Below are 9,331 nucleotides of genomic sequence, written 5' to 3' on the forward strand. Positions count from 1 at the left end.
CACACACACACACAAATGAAACGCAAGGTAAGGAGTAAAAAGATGGAGGGGCGGGGCAGGGCTGGGGCCCGAGGTGATGTAACCTCCTCCACTGCCTGGTTTTCGTCCCTCCACGGGCTTGCTCTCCCCACCACCCCGCTGTTGCCCCCCTAGCCAGCCCCCCACACCCAGCTGTATTTGGCCTGCCCTCGTCTCTTCTTTCCTCCCTGCCCAAGCCTGTAATTACTGCCTCCAGGTGCACCGTTTCCACTCCTCTCCTGTGACTTTATCATCCTCAGAGCTGTGAATGGTAATTTGCCAGCCTCCACGAACCTTTCTTTTTGAAAGCAGCATAAGCTGGGTGTAACGTTACATCGCTAAGACTCCCTAGACAATAGAAAAGGAAATGGAATTTACCGGGGAACAAAGGAATCTGCAGCTCCCTTCTCTCCAGCTTCACGTACTGGGGTCCACGGCAGGGCTCTGGGGGAACCGAGGCTGGGCCCAGCCCGGGAAGGAAGGGGCTTCTTGCAGAGGCTTCTGGGGTCGGTGCTTAGTCGACCCAACATGGCATTTGCTCTCGTGCCAAACGGAGGTGAAGGAAAGGGAGCAAAAGCTGTGGCTCCTCCACTTCACAGGCTGCCAGTGGGGACCGCAGAGTGGTTAGCAGAGTGGGTCTGAGGGCTTCACCAGTAGGCGTGGTGCCCCTCCTGCAGGTCAGGCTCCCTCTCAAAGCCTCTGCTTTTCATCTGAGTGATAGACTCTCACGTGTACCTCACGGGGTTATCTTGAGGGTTTAGATGAGAAGCTGCATGGAAGCACTTAGTGTGTAGTCCCAGGCACAGGCTACACACAAGGGTCAATCATGTGTTGGAGCTAGTGTGACGTGCTTTGTCCGGCCTTGTGCAAAGCGGTTGTGGGGAGAGTCACTTTGTTCTTTGGGCAAGTCCCACTAAGTGGCCATGAACCATGTCTTTGAGAACGGAATGGTGCGTCTGAAGCTGAGTTTATGGGTTTCTTGCTTCTGTGGGCTTCCATGCAGGCCTCTTTGGAAGAAAAAGACTGCTCCTTCCTTGCGTGTCTTTACCTGGCTCAGGGGACCTACTATTGTGGATTTAGAGGTTGGGAAGTGCCCTTCAGAGAATTAAGAGATAAGAAGGGAGTGGTTAATAAACAACTTCCATCTTGGATAAACAAATGACCTATCGTAACTCAAAGACAAGTGACCCTGAGCGGTCTCTCTCCTCTGGGGTTTCTTGGCGTAGGACGATGAGAGGCGCACGTGTCCCTGGCAGGTTCTCTGGTCTCTGTGAGACCAGCGCATTTGCTAAGAAGCCAGTTCTGGAGGGTTTAACAGCCCTATTTTAGAAACCAGGTCGTCATCCCTCCCCCTCTCCCAACCAGCCCTTCTGTGGCCTACGTGGCCTTGGAGGAGTTTGTGAAAAGGCCTGTCCCCTGGCCACGTTTCTATCTCTGAGTCATTTAGGAAGGACTTAGCACGTCGAGGATTCAGGAAGAAAGTGGACTTCTGATGTGGGACACCTGGGAAGGAGTAGGGACATGAGGGAGGATCAGACACCTGCCCTTGGATGAAAAGCTTGATGATCAGCAACAACTCCCCTTCCCTAACTAACCTATGAGGAAAACACTGTCTACCTCCTATTAAAATCAAACAAACAAACAAACAACAGCAAAAATAGACGTGGATCAAAAATAAGAAATTAGGCCAAATCTAGTCACAGGGATAGAATTCATGTTCGCAGCCCTGGGCGGGGGGGCAGCCCGGGAGGACAGCCCTGGCCTCTGGCCTGGCCCTAGTTCCCCGGGAGGCCAGCCCACAGTGCTGGTTCTGCGCTTCCCAACAGCTGAGAGCCTCCTACCTATATTTCAAAGGGGACTTTTCCAAAGTCATACTTACTACCTGGTGATCTTGAGATTTCGTGGTGAGAAGATTAATTTGGGCCAAATTAAACTCAAGACCCCAATGGGATTTACAAGCAGTGTTTGCAGAACTACATAAAAATATCCCTTGCTATTCATTCACTCGCCGTGTCCTAGGAATCATACATCTGAGGCGAAGCGCTCACCGTGTGAGAAGCGATGGGTGGGAGTCCCCAAGTGAGCCTTCCTCCTGCCCATGGGGACCAACGGCTGGCTCTGTAGAAACTGGGGACAGTCAGGGAAACACAGCTACTGGCTGCTCAGGAAGACCTCCAGCCAACCACTGTGGTTATGGCTTTGAAGAAGGTGAAGGTGGCGAGAAGAACCCAGCAAGAGAAGTTCATCTGAATCCACAAGTTCCCAGGCAGACGTGGGAGCTGGGCCAGGAAAGCATGGTGTCAGCTGACCTGTGACAAGCAGAGAGGGTAGGGTGACTGGAGGACTGAATGCACTCTAAGCTTCCTCAAGTCCCTGGCGAATGCCTCCCATTAGCCCAGCCAAAGTGCCTGCCTGGCTGGGGGCGGCCCTGGGGGAGTAGTTAGGGGTGGTTTGGAATGACAGTGGCCGCTCTGTGGACTCCTCCCCTGCTGTGCTCTCTCCCATTTGCAAAAAAAAAAGCAACTGCACCACAGACTGGTTGTGCATATGCTCTCCAACGCTTCCTGGTCCAGCAGAACTGGGTGGCACTCAGCAGGCCTGGGAGGTTCCAGGATGGGGCTTTGCTGTCTCCTTGGTAACAACTATCATTTACTGAGCTCTCATTAGGGAGAAGCCCCAAGGTAAGCAAATGAGTGAAGGCTTGGCTAGGGGGCAGAACTAACATTCTGCGTCAGCTGGACACTGCCATCTTCCACTCCCTGTTCATTCGCAGGCTTGTCTCATAATTGTGTACAACAAGAATGTCAAACTCTCGGCAAGAGGCATGCAGCCTGCCGGCCGTGAGTTTCACATGCTTGTTGTACGACATCTAACACTGTTTCTCAGGACAGGAATGAAGTCTTTCCCACATCTTTATCTTCTACAGAGGTTAGCTCAGGGGCTTGCATGTACTGTTGGAAATGTTAAGTAAAACCGCCCACTTCTGTAGTGTTTGTGATGGGACTGCGTGCCTGTCACACTCACAGGTGATCTGGCCTTATCCCACGTGACCTTGCTGCCTGAGAGAGGTCAAAGGTTTGCCCCTGAGTCTAAGGGAGCCGTTTCACAGGCTGACTGTGGCCCAGAGAGGGAGGTCAGCCCAGCAGGACTGGAGAATCCATGTTGACTGGCTAGCCACTCAGATCCTCTCTGAGGGAAACTGGAATAAAGTTCTGTGGAGAGAGCCCATCAGTAGGAGTAGTAGGAACAAAATTGAGTCACAAATGTGATGGAATCTTGAATGTGACCAGCAATAGCCGCGCATGGATAAGGCTGGAGCGGTTATACCTTGAAAGAGGTAACCCTGAGGCACTGACTGGCTACAATTACACGCTATCTTAGGAACATGTTGACTCTTCCACAACCATCACCAAAGGTATAAATGCTGTAAAGGACTTTGGGATGAAATCAGCCAAACGGTTTCTTAGCTGAGCCCATTGTTTTGAAATTCAGGACATAGCCAAGTGTTTTCCATGGCCTCAGCCCTTCCGATCCCAATTCCATGGTCTCACGTGGCTGACTGCAATGGGATCTCTGGCCATGCAGACGCCATTCCTAGACTATAGGGCACTGCCTTGCTCTCCAGAGGGGCTGTGGGCTGAGAAATCAAGCTCTATTTGGATAAGTTGTATGCATGTTTGGCCAGGGAGAGGCCATTCCTAGGTAGATCCAGCATGGGGTCCACTGTTCCCAGACAGTGCAAGCAAGAGTTACCTACGCCTTCCAATCCGTAGGTGCTTTTTATTGATACCCAGGTAATTTACTTTTTTTTCTAATGTGCATTGTATTTTTCTATCATCATTATAGTTTACTTGTCTCCAGATGTTGGAGAATTGAATATATTTAGTGTGTGTGTGTATATATGTGTGTGTGTGTTTTCATATATTATCCACATAAGATGCAAACATGTTTACATGACAAACATTGCTTACAAATGTGACATGATAAACAACAAAAATGACTGTATTCTAGAAAATAAAAGAAGTCTTGGGTTCAGTTAATAACATGAAAAGCTGATAGTATAATTGATCTTGTAATAATACTCTCTCCTTTTCCAGATCACTGCAGATCTGGGACATCCAACATGGAGGCAATGAGAAGAAATAAAATGTCACTGAGTTCTCGTTAGGATATTTTTATGTAAGTGTTGTCTTAAGACGCAGCAGTTCCTAAGAGGTCTGATCAGAGGTTGGTCCATAGAGTGTGGCGTTGTCAAGAAGCAAGGGACTTCAGTTGGATGTTGGGAAGCCAACCAGATGAATTATTTGTAGTCAGTTGCCATAAATTGTTGCCCATCTTTGACTCCCTCTTCCTAATGGTCCTCTGATTTCCTCTGGGAAATCTTTTATAAGCATTATGTATAGTAGTCTTGGCATTTCACTAAATTTTGGTGTCTGCCCCACTAAGAAGCACAAGCGGATAGACCCTTCCTTAAATGACCTTGGTTCCTACCCATTTCCAAGCCTGGTTTTCCAGCCTTCCTATTCATCTGTGAGCTTTTAATGGCCTTTCTATAAATTTCACTTTTTGCTTAAGTCATGGAGAGTCAGGAGCTATTACCTGAAAAGGAAGGGCATGACAGACCCACCTGCTGTGTGGTAGGCACAGTGCTAGGTGTTTTGTAAATATTGTCTCACCAACTCTCAAAGCCACCTACCAGCCTTAGGGGGAAGACAGGCATACGAAGGCTAAGAACCGCAGAGCCATGGGGAGCGTACGTGTTATTACGTAGGAATCAGGATGGCTCTTCACCAGCCAGGCGATAGGAAGGGGAAGAAGCAGTTTGCAAGCGTTCGGTCTCCAGCCTGTGTGTCCAGTGTCAGGTGAGGCAGGAGGAAAAAAAAGTAATAGCTTAATCCATTATCATAAATAAAGCTGGCAATCTTTTCAACAAATGGTGCTGGGGAAACTGTGTAGCCACACACGAAAGAATAAAGTTGGACCCTTACCTTATACCATATGCCAAAATTAATGAAAAAAAAAAAAAAAAAAAAAAAGGATCAGGTGAGGCTCTTGCCCCGCCCTGGCCACCAGCACCCACCCAGCCAGCCTGGCTCAGCCATGACTGAGGCCACGCTCATCTTCAACAACCACACGTCCTACAGGCCTTCGGTGAAGAAACACAGCGAATCTTTGGGGAGACATTCCATTTGGTATCCAAGAGAGAGGCACATGTTTGTAGTTCCCTAGGAGGAGTATTAATTGGAGCTGACAACAAACTGATTTGCAGACATTTTGCAGTGTTACATTTTGTCTTCTGTGTGGATTCTTCAGAAAGAATGAACTTGGCATTTTAGATCTAATTCTAATATTTGTGAAAACATTAGACAGGTTTTGAAAATGTCTGTGAACTGCGTTTAATTTTCCATGTAAGCAAGGTTCACAATATTCTTGCAGAAATAGTGATGGGGGACTAACATGAATGAGACCAACATGAATGAGACTGTTACACAAATTGATGCACAAAATAACCTGGAGAAATCTGAGGCTGGCTTAGCGGGAGCTCTTGCCCATGCTGTATTAGCAGTAAAGAATGTGAATCTTCCTGAGATCCCCAGAAATATCAACACTGGTGACATCAGTATAAAGGCACCAAACCTGCCTTCTTTTAAATAAAACAATTTAAAAGGCTTAAATTATAAAACTGGGGGAGGGGAGGGGGCGGGCGGGCAGATCACCTAAGTGCAGTTGTTCGTCAAAAATAGAGAGTCTTAACTTTTGCTTTTGGATTTAAGTCAAGATACTGTATATAAACTGTGTAAAATTAGTATGGCAGCTGAATGTTGTTTTTCTTGCAAAGTAATGTTGAAGAAATTGAGTTCTAGTGTGATTTTTTTATTAAAAAAAAAGTTATTTTAGAAAAAGGATGGGAGATAGAAACATCAATCAATACTAGAGAGAAACATTGATAACACTGAAGGGTTGCCTTCCACACTCACCCCAACCAGGGATCAAACCCCACAATCTGGGCATGTGCCTGACCAGGAATTGAACCCGCCACCTTTGAGTGTACGGGACACTCCAACCAATTGATCCACACCAGCCAGAGACAGTGTAATTTTTTTTTCTTCTTTCTTTTCTAAACTGCATTCCTATGTCTACCTAAGGCAAGCCTCCATATATTGGCGACAACTATTTCGAAGAGTGTTGGAAACATTTCTTTAAATTGACCCAAAGTGTTGGTGTTTTGTATGGATGACAAGTGCAGCATTCCTTAATTCTTTCTATTACCTGTCCCCATTTAACGAACTAATTATGTACTGCATGGAAACATTATGATCTTTTCCTCTTAGTTTAAATAAACCCAAGGCAATTGGACTTCTAAAGCACCTTTCTGTTTGTTTGATTATCTACTTTGGCAATAAGTTGTTGTTTTTTCACAGCCCTCTGACTCAACAAAGTAAACAATAATATATCTCTGCTAAAAAAAAATAAATAAAAAATGGACCAAAGATAAATTTAAGTGCTATATAAAACATAGCTGAAAATCTTCATGACCCTGGATTAAGCAATGATTTTTAGGTATGACATCCAAAGCTCAGGCAATAAAAAAAAAAATAAAAAAAATAAAAAAATTGGACTTCACCAAAATTAAAAACTTTTGTGCATTAAAAGACACTACAGTAACAATGTAAACATCCATAGAATAAAAGGACAATCCACAGAATGGGGGGGGAAATTGCAAATCACCTATCTGATAAGGTATTAATATTTAGAATATTTAAAACTCCTATAACTCAACACACCAACAACAGCAACAATAAAACACCCAAACAACCCTACCACAAAATGGGCAAGGAACCTAGACATTTCTCTAAAGATGCATAAATAGCCAAAAAGCACATGAAAAAATGCTCAAGGAAATGCAAATGAAAACCACAGTGAGAGACCACTGCACACTAGTTATTCAAACAGAAAACAATTATTAGTAAGGTTGTGGAGAATCTGGAACCCTCAAGCATGGTTGGTGGGAATGTAAAATGGAGCAGCCACTGTGGAAAACAGTCTGGCAGTTCCTTAATAAGTTGAACATAGAATTAAAATATCACCTAGCAATTCCACTCTTAGATATACACTGTATACCCAAAAGAATTGAAAACAGGGGTTCAAAGTTATACACATCCACATTCTTAGCAGTATTCACAATAGCTAAAACCCAAGTGTCTATCAATGGGTAAATGGATAGCTTATCATGGGAATAATATTCAGTCATAAAAAGGAATGAAATTCCTACACATCTAAAACATGGATGTAACTTGAAAACATTATGCTAAGTGAAAGAAATCAGACACAAAAGGATAAATAGTGTATGATTTCACTTATATGAAATATCTAGAATAGGCAAATTCCTAGAGATAGAAAGAACAGCAGTTGCTAAGGGCTGAGGGGAGGGAGAATGGTGAGTTACTGCCTAGTAGATGCAGAGTTTCTGTTTGGGATAATAAAAATGCTCTGTAAATAGGGGTGATGATTAAACAACACTGTGAATGTACTTAATGCCACTACATTTTATGCTTAAAATGATAAATTCCATTATGTATATTTTATAATTAGAATTATATCAAGAGGTAATAAAGCTGGTGAGATCTTCCCTAAGAAACTAATTAGAGTGGTTAATGTTAATCAGAAAAAAATAGTTTTTTTCCCCAGCTTGAGAATTTTTACAGGTTATTTTAAACCATGCTGGGAAATAAATCCAGTACATTTTAATTATTAATATTTAACATATACAATAATCCATATTTTCAGATTTTCCATTTGATTTGTCTTTTCCCCCACACCACCAGAAAATGAGTAGAAAGACCGACATCAAATTTGGAGGGTTAAGGTAGACTAACTTAAAATATAGGCTCCGTGGCAAACATAAAATTCTCTTTAGTGCCTCAGAAAGAGATAAGTATCATTATCTGGAGAGGATGAGGTAATCACGTTTCTGCTGGTGTGTGAAAGCAGACAGCAAAGTTTCCAGTGAACTGTCTTCTAGTCTCAAAGGCAGAAACACCAATTGCAGGTGTGGATGGCAGTGAAGACTCTGAGTCTTTCCTATGTCAGGGTTAGTGACGGCAGGGTTTATCTATTAACGTTGATTAATAATTCTCCCCTGCAACATGGGGCAGGACATCTGGAGCAGCAGGAAGATGAAATGTCCTGTGAGTGAGCAGAGCCCACACTGTTGGGTTTTGCTTTTGTTTTTTACTTTCACTATATTCACAGAATTTCTACTCCAAAGAATCACACGTACTGAGAAAATATGTTGTTTTACCTCATGTCCTAGCCACAACTGTAGACGTTACTGCTTTAGAACGGAAGGGAGCGGAGCACTGTGCAGAGAAGCTTTCTGATTAAAACAAAAGGTCTTGTAATGTTTACATCCAAATTATATTCACAATGAATAGGCTTGGGTAATAGCTTTACAAGCTAAAAATATGCACATAATGATACACTTTTAGGCACTTCAGAATTAAATTGCTAATAAATTGAAGGTTATGTTTAAAATTATGAAATACACTGTCCATTGTTTAAAACTTGGAATATGATGAACTATCAAATACTTGACTGCTTTTAGCTCTAACTTCGCCTCCTGAATGCTGTTACTTCGTTTTGGCTTGGAGGGAGGGGGTGGCAGAGGAGCAGCACAGCAGTGGAGCTAGAGCAAACAGGAAACCTCAAACAGCTTTTCATGTGGTCCCCGCCCCTCTGCTCACATGCACTTGCCTTAAAGTGCACAGTTCAAATGAGACCACAGCCCCTAGCTCCTGCTGGCCAGGTGCTAGCCCAGTGGGGCTCACTGAGGTTATGAAGAATGTCTTCTACGTGGACCCACAGGTCCGCCAGACCACTGCCACGGCTCTATACAACCCACATCTCTTCCTGAGGCCCCCACAACAAATTTTTCTGATTGGACAATTAGCCAAAATTACATAGAGTGTTAGGTTTGGGGCAGCACTGCACTGGGTGGAAAACAAATTCATGTATTATTGAAATGGCACTGCACTTGAGAGTAAAGCTGATTTGAGATAAACAATATCATCAACCTAAGAAACCTTGGACATAAACGGCAGGCTTTCTTAGGGATGTACCTCTCAGTCCTCTTAGGTCAGTGTGTGAAGTTCTTGCTAAGACCAACATCCTCATTGGCCTCATGCCTTCTTCCCTACTCAGCCATCCTATTTCTTGGAATCTCTCCCTACTTAGCTCTCTGCCCATGCAAATTTAACCTCACCCTAAACGCCAGGTGCTCTACTTCAGCCGTCGCCAACCTTTTGGACCTCAT

General features: G+C 44.2%; 1 pseudogene across 1 annotated transcript; it reads left to right on the forward strand.

Annotated features, from left to right (window-relative positions):
* The first annotated feature begins 941 nt into the window (after window positions 1–941).
* On the forward strand, window positions 942–9,125 carry LOC311620262 (AP-3 complex subunit sigma-1-like; annotated as a pseudogene). The gene is made up of 2 exons: window positions 942–968; window positions 5,163–9,125. The product of its transcript is annotated as an AP-3 complex subunit sigma-1-like (transcript).
* Window positions 9,126–9,331: the final 206 nt, after the last annotated feature.

Source organism: Pipistrellus hanaki (assembly GCF_964339955.1).
Source record: "Pipistrellus hanaki genome assembly, chromosome: 1".
NCBI classification, from domain to species: Eukaryota; Metazoa; Chordata; class Mammalia; order Chiroptera; family Vespertilionidae; genus Pipistrellus; species Pipistrellus hanaki.